We start from the raw sequence: 11,722 nt of genomic DNA on the forward strand, positions 1-11,722 counted from the left end.
TTATAGTACAATAGATGGCAGCGTAGAATTTGTACACTCTCAGTACAGCTGTATTCTGACGTCACAAGTGTCAATTCAGTTTTTGTGTCCAACAAAATTATCAGTAATAGTTTTAATCTTAGAAAAAAAGTGCAATTTTATGTGTTCTTTATTTTCGGTTTTTACACTTTTTATTTAATCTTGGAAAACATGTCAACTAATGTGAGAAAATTTTGTTTTCCTTGTTATAATTGTCGCTTGTTACGTCGTGTATAATTGGCCCATTTCTCTGTTGCCACCTATTGTACTTGGTAATCTATTTGATATTTCCTGATGCTCCGAACTTTAATTTTTATTGACCAGGGTCTCTTTGAAAAGAGTTTGTCAATACGAAAAAAATTAAACAACACTGACATGCAGCACCACAATTACAACTTTATACATACAAGCGGCGAATATGGAAACTAGCAAATTGTATTTGTATGGAACCAAATTGGATTCATGTGTTTAGTTTTCTTTTTGGGAAACCTACCAAGAAAAGTAAATATTGAATCTATAGCTCAAACTAATAAGAAAGTTATGTTTTTAAATTTTTTTTTTGAAACACCAATTATCCGTTTGAACAGGCCCCAAACATGGAGCTTAGGTATAATACCGGAGGACCAATTAACATGGAGCTTAGGTATAATACAGGAGGACCCATAAACATGGAGCTTAGGTATAATACAGGAGGACCCATAAATATGGAGCTTATAAGGTTAAATACAGGGGGACCCATAAACATGGAGCTTAGGTAAAATACAGGGGGACCAATAAATATGGAGCTTAGGTAAAATACAGGGAGACCCATAAATATGGAGCTTAGGTAAAATACAGGAGGACCCATAAACATGGAGCTTAGTTATAATACAGGAGGACCCATAAACATGGAGCCTAGGTATAATACAGAGAGACCCATAAATATGGAGCTTAGGTAGAATACAGGAGGACCCATAAACATGGAGCTTAGGTATAATACAGCAGGACCAATAAACATGAAGCTTAGGTATAATACAGGGGGACCCATAAATATGGAGCTTAGGTAAAATACAGGGGGACCCATAAATATTGGGCTTAGGTAAAATACAGGGGACCCATAAATATGGAGCTTAGGTAAAATACAGGGGGACCCATAAATATGGAGCTTAGGTTAAATACAGGGAGACCCATAAATATGGAGCATAGGTAAAATACAGGGTGACCCATAAAAGATGGAGCTTAGGTAAAATACTGGGAGACCCATAAACATGGAGCATAGGTAAAATACAGGAGACCCATAAACATGGAGCTTAGGTAAATACAGGGGGACCCATAAACATGGAGCATAGGTAAAATACAGGGAGACCCATAAAACATGGAGCTTAGGTAAAATACAGGGAGACCCATAAATATGGAGCTTAGGTTAAATACAGGGTGACCCATAAAACATGGAGCTTAGGTTAAATACAGGGGGACCCATAAACATGGAGCTTAGGTTAAATACAGGGGGACCCATAAACATAGAGCTTAGGTAAAATACACGGAGACCCATAAACATGGAGCTTAGGTAAAATACAGGGAGACCCATAAACATGGAGCATAGGTAAAATACAGAGGGATCCATAAACATAGAGCTTAGGTAAAATACAGGGAGACCCATAAACATGGAGCTTAAGTAAAATGCAGGGAGACCCATAAACATGGAGCACAGGTAAAATACAGAGGGATCCATAAACATAGAGCTTAGGTAAAATACAGGGAGACCCATAAACATGGAGCTTAGGTAAAATACAGCGGGACCCATAAACATGGAGCTTAGGTTAAATACAGGGGAACCCATAAACATTAAAAGCATATATTTACACGTAAAACATAAGGAAACGATACAAATTAGTAAAACTTCTGGTAATTGAGAACACATATTCTATCGTCCGCTAAAACTATAACTACAGATCCGAAAACTATATTTTTGAAAGGTTCTTGAAAAATGGATTTAGAAACATGTGTCACACTTTAATATTTGTTTTAATCAAAATTTTTTTTTTTAATTTTTCCGACCTTTATTTTGGCAATTTTTTAACCCTCCCTAGCACCCAAACTTTAAAAGTTTTCGATCTAATTTTTTATTCAACTAGCCTTTGAAGGCGCTTCGCGCCCATCTTCTAAATTAATTGTGAACATGTTCTCTTTGTGTACATCGTAAAACAAAACAAAAATAATTCGCGGATTTTCACAAAAGATAGATAGATAGATAGATAGATAGATAGATAGATAGATAGATAGATAGATAGATAGATAGATAGATAGATAGATAGATAGATAGATAGATAGACGCGTGCGCAGAACTCTGATTCACTTTCCCTATCTCTCTCAATGCCATAAAGTTCAATTTTTCTCCGCTAGATGTAGATATTTCTCTTTGTAAACTTTGAATTTGAATGTACCGTCTCAACTAGTTCAATTATAATATTAGAAAGATAAGGATATCATTAAGAACTTCTTGTTCTTTAACATAAAGTTTATAAGCCTTTAAATAAATTAGAAATAAAACAGAATTATTTCGGAATTTAAAGTAATTCTCCATTAAAATACATTTCTGTCCTGTAAGCGGGATGTCCATATAAATAGTTTTTCCATTAAATTTTTGTTAAGCCGGGCAATCACAAATGTGAGCTGCTCTGGTTTCAAGAAGTTGACAAATTATTATCCAAGAGTTCTAGTCCACTACGGATAGTGAAATGAATTTATGAAATTTTTATTTCCTCGAGCTGGGAAAGCTCTTTTAAAGAATTATCCTCAATATCTTCACCTTGGTAAATTACATGTGGATTTCATTATATTTAACATATTTAACATCTGTTAAGCTTTTTGTTTCACCATCAAGTTTCACTAACCAGGCTTTTAGGGCGCTTCGCGCCCATGTCTATTTTAATTGTGAACATGTTCTCTTTGTGTACATTTAAAAACCAAAACAAAAAATAAACTTTACGGATTTGATGTTAAAATTTCGTGGACTTTGAAAATTTATTGGAAATCAAATTTTTGTTCTTGAATTTCATAAAAAAATTCACGGATTTACAAAATTTTAAAAAATTTAAAAAAAATAAAAATTCCCTGGGGTTTCAAAAAACGTTGGTCCGATCGGTTTAGCCGTTTTGACGTTTATTGGATACAGACAAACACCATGGCAGACAAGCTAAATTTATTGTGGTAAATTTATATTTTCAAAAGATACAATTTGTAAAAAAAGGTAACACTATATTAAAGGGAGTGACCGGCATATTTGAACATGTATTTGGTTTAATTAAAAATTAATTTTTCATTTCTTATTCTTTAAACTGCAACGAGTCTAAGATGTGTCTCACAAACTCTGAACCACTAGTTCAACCGCTACCGCTGCTGGTTTTTTTCTTCGAACAATATACCATTGGTCTGTTTTCTGTTCCTCAATATTAGTAAAAATTTCAATTTTTAACTTTTAATGTTAACTCTATAAAGGTATAATTCTGATTATAAAATTAACTTAAACTATAAACTTAAAAGTATAATTTGGATAAGTGATGAAATTCGATTTAAAATTTTATTTTTTACCATTTAACAAAATTGTTCTAGGATGTGTTATTCTTCAGTGGATGGTTGAAAGACCACCCTGGGATCTACAGGTAAGCAATTTAACTGTTTTTGCATATTTTTAAATTTTCAAAATTTCGTAATGATTATAAGATAATCTAGCGGTAACAGTATAGCTATCTCTGGGACTTGGGTTCCCTCAAGAAAAGTTTAGCCATTTTTAAAAACAATATTTTTGCAACGTATGGTGTAAACCTTAAATAATTCAAACTTGATTATTTGATCTAACATAATTCATTATCTTAAATATCTAAGGTCTACGCCATTGAGTTGCAAAGATATAGGGAATATATATACATTTGTGGTTTTTAAATGTTGTTTCCCTAACAATTCTAATTTGTTCTAAAAAATGGTATCTTATCACACAAAAGTTTATTTTCATAAATTATCTATAGAACAAATATTCAAACATATAATAAGCATTAAACGTCAAAAGTCTAAAAATTTCTCTCGTTAAAAGTTTAGTTATATTTAGGAACTTTGCACTCGGTACAAATACAGATTGAACAAACAACATGAAGCTCTTCGAGACGCCATGGAAAATAAGGTAACCTAACATTAATATAATTTATCAGTACTAAGGATGTAATGCAAGGAAAGTTATTTCAGAAGTGTACTCATCTTTTGTACTGCAGTGTACTGTCACTGGGCGGTAATGTAAACACAAGACGGATATCAAAGCCTGACAAGGGATCCATCTTTCACATAAAAAAATCAATGAAATATTCTGGTCATAGGAAACTTTTATGTGAATTATCAAAATTATCAAAATTTAATGCTTTTTTAACCGTCTGGGATACTAAACAAACACTAATGCATCTATTCTTGTTTACAAATTCCGCCCAAAGAGAACTGGTTTCAATGTACGCAGAGTATACACGACCGCAATTAACTTTCCTTGCATTACATTCTTGATCAGTATAAACTTTATTACAGGGACAGTATGCGTAATTATAAGTGACCCTTCATCAGGGGCTTATTCAACAATTTGTCCAGGGGAGGCTTAAATTTTTTTCTCTTTCCAGATGGGGGGTTCAGCACCCGTTGGGGCCTAAAAACCCCCTGAAATTAATAGATTTTATTGGTCCAGGGGGGCTTAGCCCCCATATCCCCCCCCCTGAATACGCCTCTACCCTTTATTCACAGTACCCTCAAAATCTTTGTTCGATAAAGAATGAAGTATATCAATGTTTATAATTTTGAAAAATTATTATTTTCAATTGTGATTTTTCCACAAGATAACATACAAACAGAAATTATCGAAATTAAACAGTTTTAAACCTCGTAGAACGACAAAATCTTTCACATTATTTATCAAATAAAGGTTTCAATGGTGCCGTTGTGAATTGAGAAATGCCATCTTTTCATGATGGAGGGTCACTTGGAAAAACGCTTTAATTACAAATAACAAATGAAAAAAGTTCAAGATAAAAAATAATTTAAATTATAATTTTGTATTCAGGACACTCCTTCCATCACTCTGATTGGAGCAGATGAATCATTATTTTTTCTCAACAAATGTTTGAACTACGAGGCAACATCAAGAACTAAAGCAAGGTTGTTTATTAAAATATTATTCTTTGCAAAAAAATAACGGTTTGCCACAAACTCAATTTCGAATCCCTATATCTTTGCAACCGGATGTTGTAAACCTTTGACATTTTAAACTATTTTATCATACCGAAGTTACAATAATTAGGGATTAGAAAATCAAAATATGTGGCAAAGACAGATTGACTTAAAAAGATTATAGAAAATTTGAAAAAAAAAACTTTGACAATTGAAATATCTCAAACATTTTTTATTTAGATTTATTGAAGAAGAGTTATCCCGGCTGAGCCGAACTCCAAGCTGGACCAACATTGCCTATCATAAATACTACAAACCTAGAAACTGAATGAAATAAAAATGTTATAAACTGTACAACAAGGATCCAACAATAAACTCTTCACTTAACAACTGTCCATTAAGCAGTTTTCTATTCCCTAGTGTTGTATAATCAAGAAGCAATAAAACTTAATTAGAATAACACTGTAAACTAGCCAGGAGGAAAAGGTCAAATTCAAACAATATTACTTTTACGGCTTTGTTTAGTCTTGATTTTGAAAACAAGTATTATAAAAACAAAGGAAGAGTCTTTGCCACAAACTCCAATTTTACAATCCCAAAAATAATGTATCATAATAGTGTAAACCTTCTATATTTAAAACTAAGATTATTTAATCTAACAAAGTTCAAAGTTTAAAATATCAAGGGTCTACGAAATTGGGTTGTAAAGATATATGGTTAAGAAAGGCAGAGTTTTTGGCAAAGGCTAAAATGTAAAATAATTGGAAAAGATACATGACGTAATAAGTTAAATGTTAAATATTTCTTTAAAAGGATCTAAACGCAATTGAACAGAAAAATACTTCTTTTTAAATCCTGTCGGGGCGATCAGCCGGGTATGTAAATAGTTTCCAAGTACAAAACCCACTTTATTGTCCGGTAAACTTATTAAAATTGGGTTTAACATTACTTATGTGTCTTATATCGTATTCATAGAAGATGATTTAGTGGGGAAGAAAAATAAAAATAATACGGGTATTAGAGAAACAGTGCACCATAAAACTCTGAAATAGGAAGACGACTTTTTGAATCAAATTATTACTTTGAAAAGTCCGGTAAATAGGAAACACAGCAATTGTGCAGTGTAAACAGACCAATTTTACTCAATAAGTGAATAAATAAGCTACTAGTAAAGCTATATTTGCTTTGTAACAACATCAAATACACTAAAACATTTTCTTGAATGTCGTTTCCATAATCCACAGTTTTCTGGTTATCACCGTATCTTGAAGTAAAAAGTGAAGAATAAAAAAAATAATAAATAAAAAGTACTTCAATAAGAATATAATCTCTTTTGCAATTACTTATCTTCATTTGTGCATGCAGGATTACCCATAAAGGATAAGACTGTAACGACGACCAAAAACTTTAAAAATATGAGGCATCCATGCTTGAGCAGACAACGGCACCGTTGTTAATCAGGCGTTGCCATCTTCGCAAGGAGGTAACTGGAATTTACGCCTACAGTCCCTTTAACCCTATCTCCGCTGGGGTACTTGAAAACCAGGATACGCTGGGGGGGGGGGCAATTATTGCCCCCCCCCCCTCTAAATCCCATGTTTTATGTCCAAATATGACAAATGATACATCATTAGAAAGCTCTTGTGCTCTACTTTTAGAATCTGCAAAAAAATTAGCAAATTTGCGAAAATTGAATTTTTTATCGCAAAATCCAGTTTTATAGTAAAAATGTTTGCAAAAAAAATTTGTCCAAAAAATGACAAATTATACATTTTTGAAAATCCCTTGACCATGCCATTTTAAATATGCAAAAATTTTTGCAAAATTTTAAATAACCTGATTTTTAATCAAGAAAAACTAAAAATGTGCAAATTTCCTTTGACAGGTTGTTTGAAAAAAATTTGCAATTTTTTTTTCGCAAAACTTGTGCAATCCGTTTCCTTATGTCATAGGCTTTCCAAAAAGCTAAATTTTATCAAAATCTGACAAGTGAAAGTGGGTCAAAACAAAGATTTAGTTTGCTACAGGCAAAAGCAGTCATTCAGGCAGTGTGCCTGAGGACTCAGGCAGTTAGTATTAAAGCCCGGTTTTAGGCCTAAAGGGAGGGCTTTGGGTATGTAAGAAAAGTCAGAAAATTTCAACAGCCTCAGACCAATACTTTTTGAGTTATGTAAAAAAAACTACAGGGGGGGGTCAAATTGACCCCCCCCCCCAGCGGGAATAGGGTTAAATGGTAAGTTAAAGATTTTCTGTTCTTTTATCGGACATTTTGTCAATATTAAACCATTGTATATCGTGATCTAATAAACCTTGAGAAAAACAGTAGAAATAAGAAATTGGAAAAAAATCCGATTTTATAGATTTCCTTTTCTCTTAAATTTAGTCTCAGATATTTGCTTGTTTTCGGAATGTTTAATAAAATACGATAAAGTTAATAGTTAATAATGAAGTAAACTGAATTTATAATTTTACCTTCAAGCATTTGACATAACAATTCTTTTCAAACAATGATGCTTAATGCATACAGTGATGCCAGAAAACTCTGAAATATGAAGACGACCTTTAGACTCAAGGAATGACTTGAAATAGTCAAATAATTAAGGACACATCAACTTTTCAGAGTAAACAGACTAATTTCACTTAATCAGTGATTTGATAAGTATCTAGCAAAACTTTATGCTTTGTCTTTGCAGATTAAAATAGCAAATCCAAGTTAAACGTACGCAAATAAGAAACCTCGTAGTAAATGTCTTACTCCTAAAACTCATTTCAGACCCGTATCAATCCAGGTACAACTTAATCAGAAATTCAAGGTTCACCCGAATACCATAGCCAGTATCAATCCGGATACGGCTCATTCAATTTATTCTCCGGTATCTGTCCCACAGGAACGCAAGGTTCACACAAATATCAATAGTAATTTAAAGGATTTTTTGTTAACATTTTTCTAAAATATAATTTATAGGGTTGGGTACAGAGCGAAAAAAAGTCCGGTCTCTGAAACAAAATCTAAAAGATCCCATAACTGTTTTGTGACAAAACCTACAGATCTAAAAACTATATTTTTGCAAAGCCCTTGAAAAATGCATGTAGAAACATGTAGGGTTAATGTAGGGGGGGGGCGCCAAAAGCCCCCCCCCCGGCTATACATAGATGCCGACCCCCCAGCCTTTATAGGGTTATTGAAATTAGCGGCACATATTTTCCTTACTGAAGTTTCTAGAATTTAGAATATTTTATATCAAAATTCGATTGAAAAAGTGATCGTTCGGATACAACAAGTAAGCACTCAAATTTCAGTTGAAAAATAAGTATTATTCCGTCATTACTGGTCAAAAAAGGGGTAAAGCCTAGTACAAAAATATTTTGATAATCCAGCTTATTTAATGTTTTTTGTCGTTCTTTTAATGTTAAAGTAAAAGTAATCAGCTGAAATGTACTTTGTCCCCTTAATGTTATTTTCCCTTCCATAAAATTAATTTCCTTTCTATTTCCCTCCTTTTATAATTTCTTAATTATATTTTTTGTAATTCTTTAACACGGACTGGTCAAGGAGGGGAGGAAGGCCAGCTACAAAAATTTCTAGTCCGAGCCACATTCTCCTCATTTTCTCGTCCAAGCCCCCTTTAAATCCTAGTCCTTCCAATATTATTTCCCAAAAGTGTCTAATCCTCCATGGATAAAACTATTTTTTAAGAATCGAAAAAAAAAATTTCAATTGAATTGAAGTTTTCGAGTTCTATGTTCTTAAAAATGTTCACCTTTTTAAATGCATTTTCAAATATTCCTGGTGTTAATTATAGTGAAAACTTTAGTCTTTCCATTTTGTATGCGCTAACGTGGCAGAGGATGAGATTTGTTAAAATAGTTTTATCTACAAGAATTAGAATTAGAAACACATAATAATCGAAGGACGAGGATTTCGATGTGGTTCGGACGAGAAAATGAAGAGAATGTGGCTCGGACGATAAGTTGTTGTGGCTGGCCTTCCTCCCCTCGGTCAAGGCTATTTCAATCATTTTTATTGTTCAAAGGGGGAACATTCACTTTGCAGTTAAAACTAAAAAGTAGATAAGAAAGCATAAGAGTTTAGAGACGACTGTACGGAATTTATATTGTCTTTTCCGTAAGTTTCTTATTTCCTACAATATTTAGTTAATTAACAAGACATTAAATACGCCAATAAAATACTATATACAAGGCGCGCATGGAAGGTTTAATTTATTTTAAGGATTGTCATATTAACAAGACATTAAACACGTCAATAAAATACTATATTCAAGGCGCGCATGGAAGGTTTAATTTAATTTAAGGATTGTCATATTTTAACTTCTAAGTTGTCACCGCCCATCACTAATTAAATTGAATAATAATAAAAAAATTTTCTTAAAATGTATCCTTCAAAATGAACAATCCCGAAGAATCTCAAAGATCAAGTTTACGCTCTTATTCAGCAATTATGTGCTGTAAAAAATTCTAAAATATATCTTAAAAAATGTCTCTACAATACTGCACTCTCAGCTCAACATACCATGTCTAAGCGGTTACTCCCTTTAACTATCTTTATTGACCCACCACTGTATGTAGTCCCAATTCTAGGATTTTATATTATAATGAATCCCTCTGTATGTTCATTATTTCTCTCTAAAGTCCTTTAACTCTGATGGGGTACTTGAAAACCAGGATACAAGCATTGCGATGGTCAGAGAGTGATATTGACTCTGTGAAATACATCTTGTAAAAAGAATTGAGTTTTTGCCACAAACTCTGATTGTCTGATCCTTTTATCTTTGCAACCCCGTGTTGGAGACCTTATGATATCTCAAAACATGAATCCTATTAAATTAAAAAATCTAAGGATAAAATAGCAAAGGTTTACACTATTAGGTTGCAATGGTATAATAAATAGAAAATTTGAGTTTGTGACAAGGACTCAATTTCTTTCGCTTCAAAACAAAAACAATCTTTCATTTCTTATAAAAAAATGTGCATCCCTAGATTATATAACTTTGTCAACATTCTTGATTTATTTCATTAACATAATTTACATATTATTTTTTTAAATTTTCTCTGAATTCCTTTTGGCCTACATTTAATATCTGAACTAAAACTGTAGATTGTTTAAGTCTTACAACTGGCCAAAAAGGTAGTCTGAGAAGTCAAAAAAATCACAGCACTATCAGATAAATTTATTTTGATTTCCTTCCGTTGTAAAAAAATTGAAAACTGGAAAATAAAAATGGAAATTTCGTGTGAAATGTTTTTGTTCAGTTAGATAAACTTTCAAATGTTTATTAGCACAGGGATCAATAATAATACAAAGTTTAAAGAATGAGACAAAGAAATTAAGACTTTGCCTCAAACTCTGAATTTTTAATCCCTATATTTTTGCAACCCAAAGTCGAAGACCTACAATATTTCAATCTATGAATTCTGTTAAAAAAAAAAGATTTAAATTTAACAGGTTTACACAATCAGGTTGCAAAGATATATGGAGTAGAAATTTGAGTTTGTGGCAAAGATTTAATTCCGTTTAATTGTTACTGTCTCTTGTACTTGTTAAAATGGTTTGATATCAATATGAGAAGTGTAGTGTTTATCATAAGTTAATCATAGAAAAGACGACTTATTGTGATTTTAAAATTGTGTCAGGCTTATCGAGTCTAACTGAATTACTTAAATGAACATTTTAAAGAATTTTCCTAGCCAACAAAAACCATTAAGTAACATTGTTAGTGGAACAGATCTCCCATGCACAGATGGCAATGCCTGATTCACAGCAGTACCCTTGAAACATTTATTCGATCAGCAATGTGGAATAGATGATCGATTTTCGAGATTTAACATTTTCAATTCTGTTTTCTCCTTTATGTTTTCCTGCCGTAGAAGAAATGCGCAAGTCAGTTTTTTAGTGAAACCGCAATTAATTGAAAATAATCAGCTTTCAAAATTATAAACATTTATTTCTTATTCAATCTTGACTAGACAAAACTGTGCAGGGTACCGTTGTGAATTGGGTATTGCCATCTTTGCATGAAGGGTCACTTGAAATTAACCGTACAGTCCCTTTATGATTTAGAATACTAATGTAAAGATTCAGTGCGCAAATCACTGAGTAACTACGTATCTACTGGGAGTCCCAATAAATATGGGCATTGAGCGACGATTTTGATATCGTCTTTGAAGTAATTTTTTTATTTATAGTATGGTGATGCCTACATAGGAAAGCTTTTCTCGTCTGCTAGTGTTAACAATTAGCTTGTTTATGTTAAATCTATTTTGACCATTGAAATTAGGCATTATTCAACGCTAAAGCTTAACAAAGACGATTTAGTATTCGTCTCTGAATTCCCATGTTTATGGGGACACCCTGCAGTAACTTGAGTATAAATTGAGCAGGAGAAATATATAACATATTTCAAATCTCTGTTCCCTCGTCTCCTGCATCTCATCTAAAAAATATAAATTATTTGTACATTGTGTATACAGTATAAAAAGAATTGTTTTGATTAGAGCTTGAGAACCC

The sequence above is a fragment of the Eurytemora carolleeae genome, unplaced genomic scaffold (genome assembly GCF_000591075.1).
Source record: "Eurytemora carolleeae unplaced genomic scaffold, Eaff_2.0 scaffold308, whole genome shotgun sequence".
Classification (NCBI taxonomy): domain Eukaryota; kingdom Metazoa; phylum Arthropoda; class Copepoda; order Calanoida; family Temoridae; genus Eurytemora; species Eurytemora carolleeae.